At 50.4% G+C, this 12,953-nt stretch overlaps 1 long non-coding RNA gene across 1 annotated transcript; it reads right to left on the bottom strand.

Moving 5' to 3' along the window:
* Positions 1-5,707: 5,707 nt before the first annotated feature.
* On the bottom strand, positions 5,708-9,951 carry LOC147649889 (uncharacterized). The gene is made up of 2 exons (XR_015277726.1): positions 9,885-9,951; positions 5,708-9,777 (listed from the first exon to the last, which is right to left on the bottom strand). It is a non-coding gene; the product is annotated as an uncharacterized LOC147649889 (long non-coding RNA).
* Between the last annotated feature and the right edge of the window lie 3,002 nt (positions 9,952-12,953).

A 12,953-nucleotide genomic window follows, 5' to 3' on the forward strand; every position in this document is an offset into this window, starting at 1 on the left:
GCCAGGTGTGAGGATGCTGGTGGCAGTCACCTGGTGCCCAGGGCCAGCATCCCCTCCTCAGCCCACAGCTGCTTCTTAAGGTGCAGGTTTTGTGTAGCCACAGAGCAATGACCAAAGGAAAATTCCCTTTATCCAGAATAGAGTAGTTTGTTAATGTGATTATGTGTTAATTGCTGTGATTTCACTGAAAGTGACCTTTACCTGTTAACCACCGCTGTGCTGCTCCCCAGCCAAGGAGCTGCTTTGAGAGGAGGCTCGCTGTCCTCTCCTGGAAGCTGCCCCTCTGCTGCAGCTCTGAGCTGTCTGTGGTGTGAATGGAGCTCAGAGGCAAGTGGGCCCATGTCCTGCACCTGGTGGCTTCCTCCTGAGGAGCCCCTTGGCACAGAGAGTGGTCAGTGGTCACACGGAGGCGTTGGAGCGTGGCGTGGAAGGGTTGGGAGTCTCCCAGGGACAGCGCTCCTGTGGCTGTGCTGGGGGGCAATCAGCAGCATTGGCAAGCGTCTCTGTGGGCCTGTGGAACATCAAACCCCTACAAAACACTTCCATGTGCGCCTTCCCCCTCCCTGCATGTCAGTCATTCTTTATTAATCCATTGGCCGGCGCGAGCGCTGCTGTCCCCACAAGTGCTCTTTCATGTTTGCCTACAGCCTCAATGTCATCGCACAAAATCAAGAGTAATTATGAGCAGATACCAGCCCCTTGCTCCCCCCACCGTGGCTGTTCCTCCACATCTGGTTTCCACAACCACTCTCAGGGGCACTCGGAGCTGCAGCTCCAGCACAGACTCTTCAGCTCTGCTGAACATTAACCTCTCCTGCCCCTTCCCTCCCGCCCCCCATAATTTTTCATTTTGACCAGTGTTCATCATCAAATGGGTTTTAATTCCCCGTTCCACCATTCCTGATGGGCTTATCCCAGGTTCTGGCAGCAGAGATTCTGTGCCAGCCCTTCAGAGAGACCAGATCCACACTGTTCTGCAGTGAATCCTCTGTATCCCAATTCTATCCTGGTAGCTTTTTGTCATTTAATTTTGCCAGTTCAGTTTCTGGTTCTGGACTACCTGTGCAACCTGATGGCTGAAGGGCCTGTGAGAAATAAATCCCACTGTGTGCATGTGCAGAGATTTCATCCACTGTCCATCCCTTCAGGGAGGCCAGCTCCTCCTGCTCCTCTAAATTTTGACCTGATCAGGTACCTCCATGCTTCCCCAAGGCAGTCCCTCTGCTGGGCCTGCAGTCCTGGATGCAGGATGTTTATCCCCTTCACATGGTCCTTGTTACGGGTGCAAGATGTGCCTTAATCCTGTAATTTCTGCTGGGGCTGGAACTTGCTGCATCAGCGTTTTGGGCCCCTTTGTAGATGATTTTCCTTCACTGCCTGTTTAGGTGGGAAGGGGCTCCAAGGGGGCCCTGCAGCAGCAGAGCAGCGGGTGCCTTTGGAAAGGTGTCACCAAGAGTGTGTTTTCCTTTCTGAAAGGTTTTACCAAGGGTTTAAAATGTTTTCTCAAAGATGGTTAAGTGTGGATTGAGGTGCCAGGCTGCTGCGAAGGAGTGAGGAGGGGTCTCAGAGTGGCTCTGGCTGCCACTGCCACTGTTCCACCTCCTGAGCTCACTGGTGTTCTCACAACCCAAGGGAAATAGAGGTTGTGTTTAAAATTGAGAAAAGGGAAAAAAATGTATTAGACGTCAAATGTTGAACCAATTTCGGCTTGACCAGAATCCAATAAAGTGCAGTTCATACAACATTTTTATTGCTAATTGGTTTGACTGTTAAAATTTAAATGCATGAAGTTACTTTAATGATGGACAGAGTGGACCTTGTTAACCTTTAAAAGGGGTTTAATTAATTTATAGACCTCCTAAAATGCTTCACACTTCTCCCTCCTGTGCCTGGCCCTGGCTGGCTCGGCCAGGCTCCCATGCAGCCCCCGAGCTCTGAGAGGTGACTGAATGCAAAATGTGGTGAATTTGGGGCCAGCAGAGCATGGCCAGCGCTGACCAGGGGCAGAGGTACCCTGGGGTGAGCCCCCAGCACAGCAGGTCTGGGATGGGCTGTTAAAGCAGCCAGTGGATGACAGAGGGCCATGTCCCCACCCTGCAGAGTGGCAGAGGGGAGCAGGGAGCAGAGCAAGGTCTGATCTGGCTGCCTGCAGCTTCCCAGCACCCTGCTGGTGTTTCACCATGGCCAGGGACCCCTGCCACATACAGCCAGGTGGGTTACATGCTGCCAAACATTTTCTATTTAAATGCAAATTTTGACTTTTCACTCAGCAGCTCCATGAAGTTTTTCACAGCGCAATGAGGGTCACAATAATAATTTATCCACAGGCCTCGTCCTGCAGGTACTGGTTGTACAGAAGGGTTGGTGCTTTGATGGCTGGGAGAGGAGAAATAAGGGGAAAGGGAAGAAGAAAAGAAAAAGGGGAAATGGAAAAGGAAGGGGAGGGAGAAGGGAGCGAAGCACGCACCTCAGTGTGCCACAAATGTGCTGGCCTGGGCACCCCCAGCTCAGCTCCTGGAGCCACTGGCAGCCACAGAGGATGGCCAGGCTCTGGAATCTGCCAGAGCCCTGCCAGCTCCTCACCATGTGCTGCCTGCTGAACTCCCCACAGCCTAACTCATCCTCAATATATATATTATTCTCATTCTTCCATACATGGTCCCTGCCATACCTAAAGCTGTGCCTGGAAGACAGAGTGTTTATGTGCTGCGCCAGGGAGGCTGTTCTACAAGGCACATCATCACAGTGTCTGATGTACACACAAACTTACCCTCATTTATCTGCAGCCTTCCACACGGTACAGGGATGATATTTCTCAGCATCACGAAAAAGGGCAGAGATGCAAGGAGACAAAATTCAGTGGTTTCCACTAATTTGGATACCCATGGAGTCACAGCATATGTGCTGTACCCCCAAAACATCAGCCCCTCTTTGCTGTTATCCCCAGTCCCTTAGCAAAGCTGGGTTCTGTGAGCAGCAGCCCCCTCCTCAGACAGCCCCAGCACGGGACCAGGGCTGGGCAGGACCAGAAGGTGACTGAGCAGGCCATGACACATCAGGGCCCAGCCGTGGGAGTGTCAGGAATTAAGATAAGTGGAAAAAGCAGAAGGCCTTTCCCGTGACATCATCCCACTCCCCTGGCTGGTGGGCAGGATGGGGTGGTTGCAGTGTCTGGCCCATGCACAAGCCCTGTCCCTGAGGCTGCTCACTGCTGGGACAGGGGACACGGGGAATGTGGCACCGCTCCTCCCCAGCCCCAGACCCGCCACCTCCACGTACAGCAAGAGCCATAGAAAAGGGATCTGGAGCCGAGGTCACATCCTTTTTCTAATGTGAATTAGTCTGAGCACTAAATGAGTTCAGACTTAATTGTGAGCATTTTCTGTTAACTAAGCAAGAAATCTTATAATAACACAATAAGGTGCCATTTCACAGCATCCAAATGGAGCAATAAGCTGGGGCCTCATTTGTATGTATTTTTTTTCACAGTGATTGCTGACGCTGCTGCTTTTAATATATTCACATTGGCACAGCCATTTGCATTCAGATGCAATTATGAGTTAGAAACTCCCTCCTTTCTGCAAGCTCCAGAAAGGGAGAATTTCAGCCCAGAGACACGTTACTGTTCATTTTGTGGGGTCTAATTAAGGAGTCTGCTCTGGCAGGAATCGAATTCCTATTGTTACCAAAGGGAGCGTCCTGCAAAGAAATAGATTAAATTAAACCAAGCCTTTAAAATTCTCCCTTTTTCTCAACAAAATCATATTGATCTTGAGCAGAAATAGTTATTTCCTATGGAAAAAAATGACACTTCGGGGACAGACAGGCCAAAAAAAAATGCATGAACGACATGCAGCCATTCCTGGGGAGTACTGGCAGGTCACAGCTGTGCCACACACAGTCAACCACTGGACAGCCAGCACAAGGCCCTCACAGGGAGGGTGAGAGCCTGATGGCAAACCCATCCAAACCCACTGAAGCCTCCCAAACCCACAGCAGACCCCCAAACCTCACTCCAGCTTGGCAGCAGTGACAGGGCTCCCCAGTGACCAGGTTCTCACCAGGCCAGGGCAGTGCAGGTGCTGCTGGATCAGCTGAGCTGGGTGGCTTCCCAATTCTACTGGGAAGAGCCACCAAAGAGCAACAGGATGGCTGCACATCCCTCCAACCCCCAGCTTCTCTGAGGAGCCAAAACAATAAATAAAAAAGAGAAATTGAGAAATCAAGGGATGCTGAAGCTCTAGGAGGGGAGCCAGGGCAGGAAAGCAGCGAGGCTCTTGACATGGTTCAGGTATCATGGTCCTCAACAGCGTGCTCTCGCCACCTCCACTGCCATTCCCAGGAACAGCACAGGGATTCTGGGAAGGAATGAGCCTGGGAGCAGCCCAAGGGCCATGCCACACCAAAATCCCCACCTGCCTGGGGACACCCTGGCATGACCTCAAGAACTGGTGGGAGCAGGAACTTCGGGGAGTCCCTCGAGCTGGACCACAGCAGACTCAGAGCTGGACTCCTCAGGTGCTGGTGAATACCCTCCTCCTCTTCCTCCTCCTCTTTCCAGGAGGGAGAAGTAACAGAGGGAGGAGGAGGAGATGACTGTAATTACTGCAGCACCTGAGATCTCATAAGAGTGCCATGCAGATTACCTCCTCCCGACAGGCTGGAGCTGTGGTTTATAGTTTACACCAGCATATATCGAATTAACCTCCGAGAAAAAGGTTAAACTATCAATCACGAGCTGCAGTTTAAGGAACTGCATCCCTGTGATGTATGGCACCGGCAGCACGTCAGGACTCAGCCAAAGACTGTTTAAAAGTAACTGGGGATAATGGGCCTGGCTCCTTATGGAGATAGATGTGCCGAGTGTTGACTTTAATATGCTGCATAAATGAGACCCCGGTGTGGAAATATTGCATCACAATGTAAAACAATTTCCTCTATTCAAACAACCCCTAAGTAGACTTCTCGTTAATATTTGCTGGGCAGCAGGGCCAGCCCCGGGCGGCCCTGGCACTGGTGGAGGTGCCGGTGGGGTGTGAAGGGCATGCTGGTGGCAGAGCTCCTGGAGCAGTGCTGGGGCTGGGACACCCAGGGCAGGGGACATCTGGGGCAGGGGACACTGGACAATCGCTGGCGCTGGCCCGGACCGGGGCCCCGCGAGCAGAGGGCTTCGATTATCTGCACATGTGTCGAGCAGCAGGGCTGTAATTTGAAGACATGTAACACAGACTGTTTACATTTTTGCAATCCTGGATAGTTATGTGCTGAATTTCCCTACTGGAAAGAAAAACTGCATGAGTGGGGAATGCAGAGGAGGAGGAGGAGGCTTCTCCCCTTCGCAGCGTAGGCAATGCGTCGCATCTGGGAGCAGGTTTGGGAGCGGACATGGACCCATCTGAGGGGCCCCTCAGAGCCCTGCTTGGCCAAGGGGTCACACTGGGCAGCCCAGACAGAGGGACAGTCCCCAGAGAGGGGCCCAGGCAAGGGGCAGTCCCCACAAAGCTCTGCAGAGAGCCCAGCCACCATGACCACCAGCTCTGAGTGACTGGGGACACGTCTGCAATCACAGGCCAGGGATGTGCTACAAAGTTGGGGTTTAATTGTAAGAAATGTAATTGCTAAATCTGGGCAAATCTACTCATTACTGCTCCAGGAACCTTGGGAGAACTGATACTGGATAGTCTCAGCCAATGACAGCAGTGCCCAATTTTTGTTTTACACTTTTTATTTGCACCAACTACGTGGAAGTCACTGCTTTGGCCAAGGAACAGTGATGCCAGTGGTCCTTGTGAGACCCTGGAGTGTGAGCAGCCTTCCCCTGCATCCCCAAACACAGGGACCGTGTCACTGCTGCTCCTGTGGCTGCTGTCCCATCACCCCAGCCCTGCAGAGCTCAGAAGTGTTCAGGGAACAGCCCCTCCGTTCCTCTTCAGATGAGCTGAGACCTGATCTGCTCATTGTGCTTTTTGAGCTTTAAAAAAGGCTGGTCTGAGGTTAAAGCTTCACCTAACGCCGCCTGAAGAATAAGAAAAGGTCAGCAAGACTTGTGAAATAAAAATGTTTCCATCTCAGTTGAGAACAAGCCCAGATGGGTGAGCAAAGTTTAGAAATGGGAAAGAATTGAGCGAGCAGCAATACTGTGAGAAGCTGATAAGAGGAGCTCTAGCAGGAGAATAGGGGAGCCTTGTCTATCAGCCTATTAAAGGCTATTCTTACAAGTTTTTTTCTTTTCATTAATACGCAGGGTGAATAGAACATTGAATAAAAATCAGTACTTACTGCACAATTGTAGGATTGAAAGGTAACTGTCAACAGAAGGATTGGGGTGACAAAAGGGGCCATTTCAGTGCTTAGCAAATGATTTTCGGCTTGTCATTTCAATAGGCCGTGTTTTTCAGAGATTGTGTTTTTTTGAATAGCGTTTATTACCATGCTTTTTAAAAATTTCATGTTGTCTCTTTGCAGGCACCATTCATTTGCAGATGCAGTATTCCTTTTGGGTTGTCAGAGGGATACTGCTTTAGAAAAATAAAGTACAGTCGTCCAGTGAGAAAAAGGATTCTCTTGTGAAGCTAATGGCTGGGAGAAAAACAATCGGGGCAGCTCCTACCTTCTTGCCAGGCTGACCCAGTTTCTCCCACTGTTCTTTATTCATGATCGCGTGGGCCACCGGTTCTCTCCATTTCAAATTACAAGTATGATGCTGAGTAAGATAAAACTTTTTTTTTTTTTAACAGAAAGCCCATCTTCCCTAATGCTCCGATTTTGCAAGGGGAGACCCTAAAACCAAACCGGTGGCCTATCTCTCACCCACAGACAAGAGGTCCAATTCTGCAGCCTTTATTCAGACAAAATCCCATTTCTCTCAATGGGGGCTTTGCTTGAATAAGCAGTGGGCAATTAATGCTCAGACTTTACAAAGGAGATACGTGGGGTGTTTAAGGCTTTGTGCGTATGCCCGAGAGGAGAAGCGAAGTGACAAAGTTTTACGGTTATCTGCCTTAAATAAAATCTTTGAAAACACATGTTGGTTTAATCGAAATGATCATGTTCATTGCTCCATAATTGCTCGCATAGGTCCGGAATTTGCATGACACTGTACACTATGCAATAGTGGTTAAAAAGACTGGCATTAGGATTTCATATCATTTTAACAAAAACCACCATTTTTGGCACCCTGGGCTCCTAAGTAGAGAGTAATCTAGAATTAGTGAGAAATAGATTTCATGGCTTTAAGTCACTTTATAGTGTGCAGGTCTTGAACCCTGATCTTTTGTAAATTGAACCACTTGTGAAAAAACAAAGGGCTCTAATCCCTTTAAACTACCACTGCACATCCCTGGCCCAGCGCCCTTGAGAAGTGATTTAAATGGTGTTGGGTATGGCAGCTCAAAACACACCCAAATCTGTTAAGAGGCTGATATATAGGAGGGGAATGGAAGCAGGGTAAAAAAAAAAAAAAAAAGCTAATTAAAAGTATTGATGAGTCTGACAGAGAGAATAATATCCTTCAGCCCCTCTGAAAATCACCCTGAGCAAGGCTGGGATTCTCCTGGCACAGCCACTGCAGCAAGTGGGAGAGGAACAGCTGAGAGGATGAAGGTTCCAGGCACTGTGGTGAGCATTTGCTGGGGCTGGAGGGGCAGGACGAGCCCCAGGTGAGGGTCAGAACAGCCCAGGACACTGTGAAGAAGGTCACTGCCTGTCTACAGCTCCCTGTGCCTCCTACCCAGCTTGTCGACAGCTTTGTCTCTTGAAACCCCTTTTTTTCCCCTCCTCCAAAACACAGGACACCGCATGTGAACTATCCCAGGTGACCTGGAGTTTTCTGTGTTAAACAAACATTACTACTTCAAGAGCACTTTTCTTTGCAATGCTGGCATTCCATCTCTTTCCCGAGGAGCTGCAGCAATAATGGGTGTGTTAATGAGGATTATCCCTCCTGCCAGCCCAGGGAACAGCTGATCAATCCATTGAGTCCTCATCCCAGCTCCTCCCTGACTCCCAAGGCCCCATGAGGTGTGTGGCCATGGCATGGGGATGGCACAAATGGTGTGTCCCTGATGGGTGGCCCTGGTGTGGAGGGCTCCATGCCAGGCAGAGATCCTGCCACTGCCACTGCCACTGCCACTGCCACTGCCACTGCCACTGCCACTGCCAGCATTTTCCCTGGCTGGATCCTCCTTGTCCCAGCCAGGACAGCTCCTGAAACCAATGTGCCAGGCTGGCAAGACGTTGTCTGGCACTGTGCTCCAGCATCCCCCTCTGCTCTGCACACACAGGGAAGGGCTCTTGGCCTAGGCTTGATTTTACACCACTGCAGCACTGAGTGCTGGAGCTCAGGGGCCAGCAGGGACAAAATGTTCAGTTTCCTTAGCAATAGCAGAAAAACAAGAATTTCACTTTGAAAAACTTAAAGCAGTGTTCTTTAACAAACCTGCTGTCTGCTCTTCTCCCAGGGGAAGGCTGAGACAAGGATCTCTGCAGCAGAAATGCCTGACTCAGTGTTTAAAGTGCCCTTGTTAGCCCTGCCTTGATGGCTGTCTGGAGAATCACAGATCCCACCGATATTTAAGGCCATATAATTTGCTTATCTCCTTGTACAGTTTTAAGCAGCCCCTGAAGAAGGAGACAGGCTGTTCCCTTGCAGATGCTTTTGTTTCCAGCTGATGTTCAGGTCACAGCAGAGGCACCAGGTGACAGCACAGGGACCCACCCAAGCACCCAAACTGGCACCAGATCCTGTCCTAGCAAGACAGGAGTGCAGACACCCAGGGCTGGGGGGATCCAGCCCTTACCTGACTGTCCCAGCAGGGTCCCAGACTGCCAGCTTGCCTTCACTCCATGGGCCCCCACAGCCATTCCCTCAAGCCATGCCCTTCACCTTCCACCTCCATGCAGCCACCTTTCCCAAAGCCTCCCATTGAAAACACCGATGGAGAACCAGAATGAAAGGCCAAGCGGCCATGTCACAGCACTCCGGACATTAGTCAGACAAAAGACTTTAAAACAAAGTTCAATTAGGTGTGAAGGAAATAAGAAGCTGCCAGCAGCAGCAGGGCTGTGTGAATGCTCTGAGATGCTGGAGCAATATGCAACATAAATGCATTTGTCTCTGCTCTGACCAGCCTTCCCTGACAGCCTGTGCTCCAAGCCGTGCAAACAGAAGCCTCCTGGCATACTTGGAAGATAGTCAACATTTCCAGCTATAATATTTTAATTATCAAGCATGCTGTTGAGTCAGATATCTGAAGCGACCGGCTCAGGGAAGGCCCAGTGCCACCAAGCGTGGGCTCTAAATGGGATGCTGGGATGATGCTTCTCCAAAAAAGCCAACCAGCCCCTCCTCACAGCCTAATGTGGAGTTTCCCCACATCTGGCTGAGCTCTGCAGCATCCCAGGCTCTGTGCCACCATCCTTGCCAGTACAAAGCTCTCCTCAGCACACACCCACCTCACACCTCTGGGGACAGACAAGGATCTGCTGCATCCCCAGCACAGATCAGGTTCCAAGGCAAAGGATGAGGCCACTACTGACCTTTTCTGGAGTCAGACGTGGTTCCTACATCACTGCTGCAGATCTGCATTTGGCTGGAGTCTCCTGAGGACTTTTTCAGCTGCCAAGGTATCTCTAACCTCCTGGTTCCTCATCTCCTCTGTGCCACCCATCCTGCCCTCCCAAGTATTCCATGCATGCCTCTCTCCCTGCTTTTCTGTGAGCACCAGTGATTGTTTTGGTTCAGAGCCATGGCTGCTATTGTATCCTGAGGCATCTCTCCTGGGAAATAGAACACAGAAATATGAATTCAGCAAGGAAATAATAAAATAAACAGTTACTGCTAAATGCAACAACCACTGATTGCCCAGCCATAACACAAAGAGAACCTGAGAGCTGGAGACATGAAGCCCTGAAGTGCTGGGAGGCTGGACCGCCGTGCCATGCTCAGTGCAGAGATTTTGCTCCAGGACTGTCTTTACAGTAAATCAAAGCTGGAGAAGTTCTCCTCAGGATCGTACGTGAGCCCCGGCCAAGGCGCCGGCAGCGAGCATGTGCGTTACACCACGGGCGCCTCAAAGACCTTTTTGGGCACGTACAGGAATCTGGGCTGCACAACTGCATCCCAGGGCTGGACAGAGACCACTGATTGTGCTTTAATTGCAGGCTCAGTATGAAACAAGGTGTGGGCCAAAGTGCAGCTCCAATAGGTGTAGTGCCAAGAAGGACACGGTGCCAGCAATAGATACTCTGGCAAACTCAGTCCTCCAGCTCCAATTATGGAACTTCTCTTATACCACTGTCTCTAAACATTGGCTTCTGACTGCAGTGCCTTATGCCAAATTGTAATCGCCCTCATTCTGCTGATGGTCAGAACGCCTGGAGCCCAAACGGGATGTAATAATCACCGAGGAGGAGAAAGCACGCTCGGAGCTGATGCTCAGCACAGCGTGTGCAGCGCACAGGGAACGGCAGCATATGTCATCGCACTGTGATTACCTCACAGGAGCTGGAAAAACACACTTTTCCTGCTCAGACTCCAAAATGATCATAAATTCAAATGGGTTTTGCAGCTTTCTGTGAGGAAGACTGTCCAACAAGCCCCACCAGCCAGGGACAGGCCAGGCTGTCTGCAGGAAGGTGTTGGCAGGGCAGTGTCATTCCTGGTGGTGCGAGCAGGACCCACCGACACTCTTCACACCACAAGCCCTGATTTATAGCTTATTAAAATAGAGAGAGTTGAGATAAAATGCCAGGAATAAAAAACCCTGACTGGATCGAGTGTGACTTGGCTTATTGAGTTTGTTTCCTCTCTTTTTATAAGGGCTATAAAAACAAACAGCTCTCACTTGACTAAAGAAATCATTCATTAAGCTCCTCCACTTGTTCCAGCACATCCAGACACACGCAAATAAATTCCGGGTGTCCCTTTCTGGAGCTCATCCCAAGAACACTGGTGGGGCCCACTGACCCCAGCTGTGCCACCTGGGCAGGCCAGGCTGGCGGTGGCACAGTCATGGTCACACGAGGGGATGATCCCGGGGGTCCTTGGGGCCCCCCCAGGCAGGCAGGGTTCACATCCAGCCCAGAGAGAACCCTCAATAAATGTGATGGGAAAGGGAAAGGGAAAGAAGGGAAAGGAAAAGGGAAACGGAAAGGGAAGCCTGAGCAGCTGGGGAAGAGAAGGAGGAGCCTGAGGCAAAATTTATTTCTGTCAACTGGTGGTCTATTTCCCTGATACCATTTCCTTGTATACAGATAAGGAGTTATCTTAAATGACCATGTCTTTTTCAATTTGTACTTAACAGTCAGTCCCATTTTCCTTATATGATACTATCACAGCAGGATGAAAAATGCATTACAATAATCCCTGAGGATCTTCATATATCAATATCAAATGGGCTGAAATTGACCTGTTATAAAAACCAGCCTTTCAAGTCAGAAAAAACTTAAATAAAAAAAGCAAATTTCAGAGCCTGCAGGATGCTCCATAACCCAAATGCTCAGGCACAAAGAGCAACGTTTCCAGAATGCTTAATGAAAACAAACCTTCAACATCCACGGCAAAAATATCCTTGCTATTGGTACATCTGCTCCGTGTTTGCTGCACCTTGGAGGAACACTGACCCAGGCAGACAAGCTCATCCACAGCCAAATCTGGCTGAGCCACAGAGTCCAGGAGCAGGGATTTGGCATCAGGAACTGTCTCCCAGCCTGCACAGGGTGGTAACTGGAGGGGAGGAAGGGAATGTGGCTGAAGCACCTCAGCCCTGCCCTGCACCAGGGCCAGAGGGAACCCTGGCACCACGGGGCAGAAACCAGCTGGCTGCCCCCAGCTCCCCCAGCCTCACCTGTCAGCTCTGGAAACAGAGCACCAAGCCCTGAACATTTCTCCTGCAACCTTTTAAAACACAAATTTACCTTCAGGCTCTTCCACACCAGGCAAGGAGAGGATGGGGTACTTCTCTGGGATAATGCCCCAGAGCTTCTCTAGCTCCCACTGGGTTCACCCCTCACTCACATGCTGATTCTGGCAGCCCAGGAGCAGAGCTCCCAGGGCTGCTGTAGGCAAAGAGGCTCTCTTTCCATTCCACACATGTTTGCAATAAGCACAAACACCACATTATCACACCACTTCATCCTGCCTAAAGCAGCAGTGCCCATTTCCCTTCCCGCTATCACAGCTATGGGGGATTTGTCATCCAAATTAGAGCTAAAGATACAAAAATACCTCAACAGATCCTAATCAGAAGAAGATGTTTCTGTTGTGAGTTATTGGCCCACCACAAGCCAGTCAGGGTAAAAAAAAAAAATTAAAATAAAAAAAAAAGGAGAAGAGAAAGAAGAGGCTGCAAAGAAGCTGAGCACCAGCAGCTGCCGGTGCCTACAGCGAGTCGGGCAAGTCCCAACCACATCCGCTGCCAGAGGAGCTGCTGAGGCACCTCTCACCATAAAAGAGGACCCTCAGCCCCACACCCCAGCACCACAGACTCAGACCACCTTGAAAATCTGGCAAGAGGCCCTGCATTTGCCAAAGCCACATCCCCTGCCATGGCTGTGGGACCAGAGCCTGCAGATTCCAGCCCAGCACAGGCACCTGTCCTCAATGCTGAGAGATGCTGCAGTGGCCAAAGCAGAGTCCTCCAGGACCGGGCAGAACCAATGGAGGTGGTGGACTGGGTGGGATGGGAAATTAAGGGTTTAAATAACACCATTAAACACATCAGGACCTGGCAGCACTCTGCCCAGAGTTTAGGGATTCTCTTCCTTTCCTGTAGTTTTTACCCTCCTACTCCATCAACTCTCCTGTGTGGGAACTGGAGGCTCTACCAGGCAGTGTCCCCAACCTGTCACCTCAGCTCCTGGCACTGCCCTGCTCCCATGCTGCTCTGACTCCTGTCCCACCATGGCACGTGCACACCGTGCCATATGTCTGCAGGACACCCTCTGCCAGTTTA

This window comes from Cyanistes caeruleus, chromosome 18 (assembly GCF_971803275.1).
Source record: "Cyanistes caeruleus chromosome 18, bCyaCae1.hap1.1, whole genome shotgun sequence".
Classification (NCBI taxonomy): Eukaryota; Metazoa; Chordata; class Aves; order Passeriformes; family Paridae; genus Cyanistes; species Cyanistes caeruleus.